At 33.4% G+C, this 12,014-nt stretch overlaps 1 long non-coding RNA gene and 2 pseudogenes across 1 annotated transcript; 2 read left to right on the top strand and 1 right to left on the bottom strand.

The window, feature by feature from the left end:
* Nucleotides 1-3,652: 3,652 nt before the first annotated feature.
* On the top strand, nucleotides 3,653-6,000 carry LOC140181197 (uncharacterized). The gene is made up of 2 exons (XR_011876101.1): nucleotides 3,653-4,359; nucleotides 5,451-6,000. It is a non-coding gene; the product is annotated as an uncharacterized lncRNA (long non-coding RNA).
* Nucleotides 6,001-6,811: 811 nt separating this feature from the next.
* LOC112772086 (uncharacterized) lies at nucleotides 6,812-8,964 on the bottom strand (annotated as a pseudogene).
* LOC112770594 (oxysterol-binding protein-related protein 1B-like) lies at nucleotides 8,623-10,838 on the top strand (annotated as a pseudogene).
* The last annotated feature ends 1,176 nt before the right edge of the window (nucleotides 10,839-12,014 follow it).

Here is a 12,014-nt window from a genome sequence, read left to right as displayed (position 1 = left end):
GTTATTTCTTCTGTTTTCTCTAGCTAATTTTTTCAGAAATTTTTGTGCATGACTAGCAACTTATTTTTGCGTTTTTGTTTTGACATAATCTTCAGAAATTCTTTTCCACTTGCGTTTATAACCTAATTCTTCGTATCCTCTGAGAAATAACCTGTCAAGACACATTTTTTAAAAATAATTATTAACAAAATTTATTAAAAAATTACAATGGTATATGATATTTTTAGAGGATTTTTTTCAAAAATAAAATTAAAAAATTAATTATTTTCCTATACATGATTTTTTAACTTTAACTTTTTAAATATGATTTTTTTATTTAGGGCGAATTTGTCGCACTTCCGGTGAACTCTATATTTTTTTTATAGAGTTTGCTAACCCCTGGCGAACTTCACTTCAATTTTTTCCGAATTCCACGTAACTCAAATTTTTATGCCATTATCATGATTTTCAAGAATACATAAGAGTACATAAAAATACACAAACAATAACTATGGCTTCTTCAACATTATTGGCATCAATGGCAACTATTTAACAAGGATTTTTTTCTCTTTATAAATTTGAAAAAAAACATTATTTTTATTAAAGTACTCTGGAGACAATGATAATGATTGTCATTGTCCGTTGTGAAGTTTAAAAATTTGAGTTAGTCATCTTTTTTAGAATTTGAAGGGAAGTTCAACGGGGTGTGAAAATCGTATTTAAGAAATTAAAGTTAAAAAATAGGATTTAGGGAAATAATAAATTTTTTTATTTTATTTCAGACGAAAAAAAATATTTTTAGATATCAAACCATTTTTTTCTAATTTATGTTTTTTGTTTCCAAGTCCAAAAAAATGTTATTATGCTCGTATAATAATAAATAAAAGAGGAGAAAAAAGGAATAGAATAATACATACTCATTCTCTTGTTGAGTCCAATCAACTGTTTTCTTTCTTTCACTAGTCTTTGTTAAAGGTTGGTGTTGGATTGTGTTGGTGTTGGAAGGTTGGTTTTGTTGACTTGTTCCGGGGAGGGAGAGTGGGTTGCGTTCCAATGTGGTGGGAGGTGCAGCAAGTGCGATGGAGGTGTGATGCAGATTGATATAAGATTTATGGATGAGACTAATGTCGGTGATGAGCTTCTGGAAGCGTTCCTGTATCTGCATGGGGTCTTTCCGGTGAGACAAGCAGCCATCGCTGGAGCTCCTGTCACTGTCAGCTCTGACACCATGGCCTCCGCTCTCCCTGCTGCTGCTGCGGTTGTTGCCCGTCGTGTATGGCTGTTTGAGAAGTTGTTGTGGCCGCTAGAACCACGCCAGAGCTGCCGTTACTTGGTTCAGTCGTTCCTTTGCCGCCAGCGTTGATGGTGACTTGAGATGTGTCTCTGTCGTCGAAAAATGACGCGGTGATTGGCGGAAATTATCACCGGAGCCGTTGCCATTCTATTCATTTGTTACTTTCTAAATGCAGTAAGTGATTTCTTTTTGGAACCCTTGAGATATAAGTTTCTGTTTTCTTATGTTGAGGTTTTGCGACGTTATTGTGATATGGTTGAATGTCGGTTATTGTGTGTTGCGTTTGAAGTTGCGGTTATTGTTGCGGAAGCGATATGGAGTTGTGGTTACAGCTGCATCTATTGCAGGCTGGGAGAAAAATGAGTTTGATGAGTTTTAGAGTTTTTGAGTTTCGACAATCGAGGTAGGAGCGCTTTTCTTAAACTCATTTTATTGTAAAAAATTATTATAAATCGATATTGATGTAAAAAATATATTTTTGGTGATTATGTGAGTCTTATGTATTAAATTGAGTTAATTTGGATGAATGAAATTATTTGCTTGATTGAATTATTAACTTCTTGGGTTGGCGTACAGTTGTAGGGAAAGTCTAATTTAAAAAGTTTATTTGATTGAATATTATAAAAAGTGATTTTCTTGGTTTTAGAGATGAATTGGTATTGAAAATGAATCGACTTTGAAAATAATTTATTGAAAATGAATTGACATTGAAAATGGTTGAAATTGGAAGCAGTTTGATATTTGAACATGATTTGATATCAAAATCGGTTTAAAATTGGGAATGATTTAATATTTGGGAATGGTTTGGTTTGAAACTGTTTGAGAAGGCTGAGAATTCTGAATTATTAGTTGATGCTATTGAAGTTGATTTAAAATTGTGATTAATGAGATTGGTTGATTAAATTATGGATTTTGTTGATTTTCTTGAGTTGAGTGATGTTGTTGTGATAATGGTTTATTGGAAGTGATTTGAATGATTGAGAGATGTTTGGTTTGATTTGGTTGGGATCCTTGAAGGGTGGCAAAGTCTGAATTTTAGAGGAAATGTTGCCAAAATTTTTAAAAAAATTGGAGATTTTGTTTGAAGTGATTATTTAGAAAAATTTGGATTTAAGAATTATATCATTTGATTTTGATTTATTAAGAAAAGAGTTAATTAGGTTTTGAGTTTTATTTATTTAAGAAAGGAATTATACTATTTTGAGTTCGATTTATTAAAAAAAAAATCATGTTTGAGTTTGATTTATTTCAGAAAGGAATTATGTTTGGAGTTCAATTTGATATGAAAAGACTTATGTTGAGTTTGATTAAAGAATTATCTTTTGAGGAGTTTTGGTGAATTTACAGTATTTGAATTTGATTGGCGAAGAAAGATGATTTTTGGGTCTCGAAAAATTATTGAACTTGAGAATGAAGTTGAAAGTAGGCTTTATGCAATTACTTCAAATCTAAGAGTTATGCTTTTGGAGATTTTCAATCGGAATTGAAGAATGGATTATCGAGGTTAATTTGAGACTTTTAATTTGGTGAAAACGAGTTTTATCGAATTGATCTAAATTAAAGATGAAGTTGAGGATTCCCTCTCTTGTTGCGGTGGACAAACTTGAGGTTAAGGATTCTCTCGCTTGTCGCACCGAAAAGTTGGATAGAAGGTTGAGGATTCCCTTCGGTTCGATTCTGCATTATTAATTCTAATTTTGGTTATGGTTGACTATGTTGGATTGAAATGAGTTTTGGATTGATATGGCGAAGACGGTGGTTTTATTTCACTTGCGGAATAATGAATTTTGAAAAAGATACAGGTTATTATGCCTACGAAATGTACAAGGTACTCACCCTGCGAAAAATACAGGTTATTCTACCTGCGAGGGGTACAGAGCACTTAATTTTGCGAGGTGTGCAGGACACTCAACCCTACGAGGTTCCCTCTGTATGCAAGGTGTACATGGCACTCACCTTACGAGACTATACTATTTATATAGTGTAAAGATCGCAAATTAATTAACCGCTTAATTATAAAATAAAATAATAATTTAATTAACCGAAATAGGTTCAAAAATATAGAAATGTTATTTTAAAAATATAAAGGTTGAAATACGGATTCAGTAAATTTTTTTGAGGGAAAAAGTATTTTTCTACAAAAAATTGCGTAAAAACGCATACTGGTAATTTAGTCGATAATACCAGTTCAAATATATCTGGTGCTGTCTGAGAATAATAAAAACAGTAGAAAATTTTAGAAAAATATTTAGATTAAAAATTGGGCACTAATTCAAAAAAATTTAACCTAAAATTGGGACAAATGAACCTAAAACGCTATCGGGTTGTACTTGAATCCAAACCCAATATATATATATATATATATACAACTTTTAAAGAGCATTCAGCTCATTTTAACCTAATTTGAGGGAGAGCGGCGCTGAACTTGTGAAGAGAAGAAGGAAACTCCATTTCCCTATTCATCTTCATCTTGTTTTGCTTGCAACTTGAGCTATGGAGCTCCGATTGACCAGCTTTCTCCTTTGCCGGAGTTTCCCGTCAATGTGCTTCCGCCGGAGTTTCCCGTCAATGGAGAACAAAGAGTTTGAGATGGTGATTGCTGCTTGTCTCACCGGAAAGACCCCCATGCAGATACAGGAACGCGTCCAGAAGCTCATCACCGACATTCAGCAATAAGCATTTCAAACTCTTTGTTCTCATCCTCACTCCAGACGGGCTCAGGCTGTGCCTGAGGTTGTTGATAGCCACACACGTCAGCGGCAGACTGCACCACAGGCACATTGCCGGGAAACTCCGGCCGAGGCGGAAGCTGAGGCTGAGGCTGTTGATTACCACCCAAATTGGCGGCAAACTCCAGGGGAGGCGCATTGGTGGCAAGCTCCGGCAGAGGCAGAAGCTGAGGCCGAGGCTGTTGATTACCACCCACATTGGCGGCAAGAATGTGGTTTTCGTCCCAAGTCCAGACCGGATGATACAGAGGCAGAGACTGAAACTCAGAGGGCCACTGAAACTGAGGTAGTTCTGCCTCTGTCAATGGAAGCAGTGATTGAAACGGAGGCTCCTCCCACAGTTGCATAGTTGAGAAAGTATCTAATTCTTCTTCACTCATTCTTGGATTAACTACTTCTTTTTCTTCCTTTTAGGATTCTAAATTAGATTATGGGTACTTCTTCTTCTTAGAATTTGCAATTGGCCAATTTTATAGTATCTCTGAGGAGTTCTTTAATTTTGCTTAATTTATCTTTTGTAGTATTTAATTTTCTAAAAATGAGTTATTTTTATATTTTTTAAATTAAATATTAAATATTACTTTATAATCTTTTTAGATACTCCTGCAACACTAAATACTCCTGCAACCTCAATTGCTTCTGATCAATGTAGCAGTCCAAAATCACCAAGCCAAACCCCCACTGAATAGCTGTAATTACCAAACCAAACACCGTACAATCTGACTTCAACTCAACTCAAAACCGTTTACCCATCAGAGGCTTAGAAGTATGTCTTCCACCTTTACAACCCTTAAATACTCACTCAATTACAACCAGATCCATATCTGGGATAACCAAACCATAAGCCTTGGCCTCACAAGTTATTGATCTTATCAACAATATATCAACCAGTGTCAAACAAGTACTAAATTGTCCACATTGGAAAAAGGTCATGGATGTTGAGATTCAAGCATTGAATAGATGTCAAACTTGAACACTCACTGCACCATCACAAAATGCAACAATCATAGGCAGCAAATTGGTATTTTTCCGTTAAAAAGAACTAAAAGGGTGAGATACTAAGTATAAAACAAGGTTGGTAGGTAAGGGTTTTCATAAAAAAGAGAAAGTGGGTTATGACAAATCTACTCTAGTGTGTATGCTCAACAAAGTCATATATGGTTTGAAACAAGAATACTAAATCTGATGTATCACTCTTTGTTAGACATAATGATGCTCATGTTATACTCAAATGACTTTAGTGGGTGTATAACAGATCAATAGTGGGTGTATAACAGTATTTAACAATGACAAGACCTGATTTAACATATAGTGTAAATCGAGTGTCTCAATTTGTCCAGCAACCAACCCTTCAACACTAAAGAGAATCCTCAGATATTTGCAGCGTATAGTGGATAATGGAATTGTGTTCACCAAGTCTACTGATTTTAGAATCTTGTCATTTGCAGATGCAGATTGGGGAGGAGATCTTGAAGACAAAAAAAAATCAATCACAGGATATTGTGTATACTTAGGAAAAACCTTATAGCTTGGAGGAGTAGCACTACAGTAAGTTCAGCTCAAACTAAAATCATGTCAGTTTAGCAATTATTGGAGAATTGCAAATCCCATACATCATTTTCTTCAAGACTTAGTGAACCAAAATTCACTCTATATTGTTCACACACCCTCTCAAGACCAAGTGGTAGACTCATTGTCACAACATTTGTTTGATAGATACAAGCGCATACTAAGGGTATTCCGAAGTCCATATCTTAGTTTGAGAGGGATATTAAGGATGAAGACAAAATTCAATTACAAAACAGTTAGTGAGTTGTGAGTTGTGCATTGTGCAGTTAGTTAGAGTCACTGTTCAGTCAGTTAAAGTAACCATTCTTAGAGAATCTTGATCTGCAATGTAAGTATAATTAGTGCATATATAGGAGGACTCTACTCAGTTATGTACACACTTTTATATTTTGAATTTACAATCAAATATAACACTTTCTTCTTTTTCAAGTTATCTTTTCCTATTTTGTGGGAAGTGATGAGAGATCTCATAGGTGATCAAGAGAATGTGTGGGCCGATTGCATTGATAACTACCCACCAAAATCATTATCTAACCCTTTCATGGAGAAGTATAGTTGGATCAATGATGTTGAGGATGAAAGCACCGCTGAGATCCCTGATTTTCTCAAGTAACCTCATCAATCATTACAAGGTTTTATTAATTTATTTTCATATTCGGTTAGAGTTGTAATCATAGGTGTATTTATTTTGTATCATACATTGTGCGACTCTTGTTAACACTTTTAACGTGCATATTGGTAAATATGTGAGTCCGTTCGATGTATGATACAAAATGAATATTTTATATATTTAATTTTTCGATGTATTTTTAAAGAAAGGACAAATTAAAAGGATGGGGGCGCTTTTTTTTTTTTTTTCCTTTACTTTAGATTATTTTTTCACAAGCATTGATGTTAATGTGTATTTTTTAGTAAATTTTTATGTAAACTATATACTTGCTATTGTTTAATTATATATTTCTCTCTCAAGGAATGGTGGTTATAAATCCACAAGAAGGAAAGTGTTGTGTTGCTTCTATATATTTAGCATTTAAATCTAGAATTTAAGATTTAGTATTTAGAATTCACAGTTTTAGAATTTAGGATTTATAATTTAGAATTTAAAATTTTAGATTTAGAATATGAAATTTTGTACTTTAAAGTTTAAGAAGAGTTTCACTTCATATTTTTTTAGAACATATTAGTATTTGCCTTATATATTGTCTTTTACTAAATAATACATATGTTTTATTATTGAAGTATTTACGATGTTGTTATTGAGATAGGTCAGTCATCACCCCATGACTGTTGCATGCCATTGTGATGGCAATGGCTGGAAATTTTGGGGTGACAGCACCTTAAAAAGCAAACTTTGGAATTTGATGATGGAGAAATCTTTCAATGGAGCAAAGTATATCAAGTTTTAATTATGTCATATATTCTTAGAGTTAAATCTCAAATTCGTCCCTGAAAGATACCTCGATCTCTATATTAGTCCCCGAAAGATACCCAAGTTAATCACGTTTGTCCTTCTGTCAATTCTCTTAGTGACCTGGCTAACGTCTACTGATGTGTTTCGTTAGCTTCCAACGTGGAAGAGGCCAATGTGTCATAACCGATTGCTGACAAGGTAAGTTTGGCAAAACAGTTCAAATCAGTCCCTAATTGTTTGAAACCTAATCCTAATTTCGACGATAAATACGTCGTTTTCAGCAATCAGTGGGCCATATGCCTGGGTTAGTGTTGAAATTGCTGGTTTGGGGCGACGATGGAGGCAGCAAATGGAGGCCATGGTGGTGGTGTGTCGTTCTACTACACTATGCCTCTGCCAACCTACATGTCGTCTTCTTCTTCTTCTTGGATATCATCTGAACTTTGGAGATGGCTCAACTTAACTTTTGCCCTTTTTGATTGTGATGAGTCTTCTCTTGCGTCCTCTTTGTTAGCCTTCCTCTTTTCTCTATCACTATTTTCGTCATCCTCATTAGTCTCTGTCTTCTCTCTGTCACCGTTTTCTTCATCGACAGCCACTGCAGGCTGTTTGGCACTTGAATTATCTTCTGATTCCAACGTGGATGCTTTTGGATTAGACTGTTCAGCTTTATCTTTGTTGCTAGATGCTCTGTTCTTGGCTGATCTTTTGAATTCCTCCAGAAATGAGCGGACTTCTTCATTGTTAGCAAGATCCAAAGGAGTCTTTCCTGCCCTTGTCTTGGCAGTAAGACTCGCCCCTTTCTTGGCCAAGTACCTAACAAGCTCCAGATGGGAACCTTGAGCTGCGTAGTGTAATGAATTCATGCCTTTGCGAGTACAAGCCTTGATGGATGCACCAGCTGCAACTAGAGCCTTAACAACTTCCAAATGCCCCTTCTGAGTAGCAAGGTGTATTGCGGCCATGTCATCCATAGCAGAAGCACCAACATCAGCCTTATTCTTGCACAGATAACTTACTATCTCTGCATGTCAAAGGAACAAAGCTAATTGTCAAAGGAACAAAGTGGAAATTACACATTAAGCACATAACAAAGTACCAAATCATTTCCAGATAAAACATGCAGCACAACTCTGTTCATGCAACAAAAAGATAAAAAGCATAAACAGTAAGTCAACAGAGATTCCAATACAATGGTATTAGGGAAGCTAATCCACGATTCGATACAGATAGGTCAAAAAGGAAAGGGAAGAAAATCACGGTGCAATGGATTCAATTATCATCAGAAAAGAACAAGTTAAACTTCAAAGCAAACGAATTGAATGGAGAATTTACCGTGGGAATCGAACAGAGTGTTAGGGTTCCTTTAGCAATTAGTAGTGATAATAAATGAGAGGAGGATACGGTGTTCTCGAATGCTTGTCTCTGGAATTAACAGCCAAAGGGTTTGAAGTCAAAATCATCTGAACAGCGACGAGATCACCGGACCTTGCCGCCGTATGGAGCTCGTCGCCGGTGCTTCTTCTCTGTGGGTTGCCTTTACCCATCTCCACACGTTCCTCTCTTGCTGCTTCACTTCACACACTTTAAAACGAACCAACCACAAAATCTCCATTCTCCCCACAAAACGACGCCGAATCATGACTATCAGGGCAATCACTCAAAACAACGTCGTTTTTCTTCTCTGCCAGCGTGGCAGTTAACGTCACATATCAGCAGACGTTAGCCAAGTCATCAAGCGACTTGACGGAAGGACGAACCTGATTCAGTCGTGTATCTTTCAAGGACTCTTTTGATTAACTTTATTTTTCGGGGACTAATATAGAGATCGGAATATCTCTCAGGGACGAATTTGAGTATTAACTCTATATTCTTAATTATTATTATTAGCTTATTAATTAATTATAACTAACATCTTGTTAGTATATATCATCAGGTGACAACATCAATTTACAACCTTATTCTAGGAAAACTCTATTGTGATCATTATGGTACAATGAGGATAGAGGAAACCGTGACTTTTCATGCAAGATTAAATTCAAAGAGCAATCAATCATTGATAAAAACCTCACCAGGTGCCCTTTCATATATATATATATATATATATATATATATATATATATATATATATATCTTACTAGGAAACTATTTGAGTGAATTTTTTTTTATTTACTATTTTGATTATCAGGTGTTTATCACATTGGCTGTGATCATTTCTACTTGAATTTGATGTCACTTCACTCTAAATGAGAGAGGTGGTATCCAATTAAAAAACAGAAAAGTTAAGGTCAACCATTTTTGTTTTTACCAATTTTAATCAGTTTTTTATGGTATTTTTTTAGGCCAATTTTACGGTATTTCTTATTTGGTGTTTAAATTTGGTCTAATATTTTTTTATTAGCAGTTAGTCTAGATTGCTGAATTAAAAGAATTAGACTGATAATTTGACTAAAAACACTAAATTCTGTTGGCTCTTGAACTTTCTCCTTATATGTAACTTAATGCATTGTAATTTAAGTTGTGTTGCAGGTGCAAGGCGTAGTAGAAGATAAATATGGAGAAACAATGGCAAATATATTTGGAAAATGGGGTGAGAGCTTGCTTTATGTTATTGGAGGGAATTCTAATAATAAGAAGAAAGCAGGGAAAGGCTCTAATTCTTCAAAACCCATTCTCATTTGGAAAACCAACCCACCACCTGAACACCAAACAAAATATAACCTTACACAATTTGCCATTACACTTAATGAAATCACACCTGGACTCTAGGTTTGTAATTCATGTTTGATGCATATCACTAATTGATAAATAGGAACTTAATGTGCTTCTTCATTCACTTTTTTATTTATGATATTAATTTCTAAAATATGTGGGATATTTAGTGTTGACTTTTTGAATTAATAACACACAGGAAAAGTTGCCACCAACAGATTCAAGACTAAGACCAGATCAAAGGTATTTAGAAAATGGAGAGCATGACATGGCCAATTCTGAGAAGTTGCGGCTGGAACAAAGACAGAGAGAGGTACAAAATATTTTCTTTGAAGATATTTTATAATTTATTTTACAGAAACAAATATTTTATTAATTTTTAATAAAATATAGATAATAAAAATTTAATTGAAAAATTTTATTTTTTAAAGGGTAAGAATTTAATTGAAAAATTAGTAAAATTATAAAAATAAATATAATAATTAATTTTTTTTAATGACAGATATTACGAAATTGATAACATATATTATTATTATTATTATTTCAGTATGAAATTGATGAAAAACATTATTATTTCATCATAATTGGCAGGCAAGGAAGTTGCAAGAGAGGGGTTGGAAACCAAAGTGGTTTGTTAAGGAAAATGGAAGTGAAAGTTATAGTTATAATGGTGGATATTGGGAAGCTAGGGAAATTGGAAATTGGGAATCTTGTCCTGACATTTTTGGCCAAATTTTAAATACTTCTGAGTCTAATTCCCCAACTACATGAACTCTCATTGAACTTTTTATGGCCACTTATTAAAGTTTTTTTTTTTAAATATATAATATAATGATTTGCTAGCTAACTTTTTCTATAATTTTTTTAAAAATAGTTTGATGTATATAATGTATTCTAAACTTTAAATTGTTTTAATTTTTTGTAAGTGTCTTTAAAAGCACTCGTTATTAAAACTCATCATTATTCCCAACAGAGTAGCTTCCCAATTCCAACCGGTAACAACATTATTTCTTGCTGTCACTTGCTCAATTATTTCAATGTTAGGTTTCGGAATTCGGTTTAAAAGTCATAGTTGATTAGATTCTATTGTTTATGGGAAGCAAAAAAACTCATTAATTGTAATTGAACATAAACATTGTTCTTGTAATGTATATATCTTGATGATCCGTATATGTGTTTTAACTTCTGTAATTTTATATACACTTTTGTAATTTTATGTGTTGGAAATAAGAAGTATGACCACAATTTAATCAATCATGTATTAAATAATTTGTTATTGTTATTATATTAAAATGTTAATATAATAAAGTCCTTGATTAAATTTAGAGATTTATCATTGTGATAATGATCATAATATTGAGAGATAAATCTTTTATAATTTAATCTAAATTGTTTTTGGTCATAGGATTATTAAAAAGAACATTAATAATCTGAAAAGATAAATATATATATATATATATATATATATATATATATATATATATATAATGGTTTTTATTGGATGAAAATTAATATATCTCATTTATTAAATTATATATATAGATGGTGCATATAGAGATATGACCATTGAACCGACTCACTTTGAGAATTCCTAATGGTTATAATTACTGTATATTTGTCAATAGGATATTCTCAAGATTAACATAGTAATAGAGTTTTCTTTGACCTGCGATTGTCATAGTAATTAACAATATATTTATTATACTTTGATTCCGGACACCTAATACCCTAGGGTGCTAGTTGAATGGATATTTGGTATGATTTAAATAATTGTAGAATTAATAATTAGTCAATAGGATATCTGTCAACTCTCGGTAAAGAGTTTGAGCTCCATAACTATAATAACTGAGATGAATAAAACCTTGGCCAAGGGGATTGAATGAATGAAGAATGAGTTTCTTAGGTCATTCACAGTTCATTATAATAATGGTAACAAGTTAGAGTTTGACAATTAAACCATACTCTAAAGTTAACCAAGAGCGGAAAAGATGGTAGGAATTATACTTTGTTCTTCTAAGGTTCTTAGTAAAAATATATTACTTCATACTATTGGGTCGTTGAGGAGTGTTACTAGACGCCAACCTTGATTAGTAAATTTAGTATGACTAATTTACTACCCGCTTACATTTTGTTTGGATGAAAGATGGAAAATGAGAGGAAAGAAAATGAAAGGAAAGAAAATGGAAGGAAAGAAAATGAAAGAAAAAGTTGATTTTCTTTTATGTTGTTTGGATAAAGAGAAAATGAATAGAAAGAAAATAGAAGGAAAATTTTCTTGTGTTTGGATGAAAGGAAAAGTAAGAAGAGAGAAAATCATAAC

The sequence above is a fragment of the Arachis hypogaea genome, chromosome 18 (genome assembly GCF_003086295.3).
Source record: "Arachis hypogaea cultivar Tifrunner chromosome 18, arahy.Tifrunner.gnm2.J5K5, whole genome shotgun sequence".
In the NCBI taxonomy this organism is placed as follows: domain Eukaryota; kingdom Viridiplantae; phylum Streptophyta; class Magnoliopsida; order Fabales; family Fabaceae; genus Arachis; species Arachis hypogaea.
The sequence above is the reverse complement of the archived record's forward strand: the minus strand, read 5'-3'. Positions and strand labels throughout refer to the sequence as shown.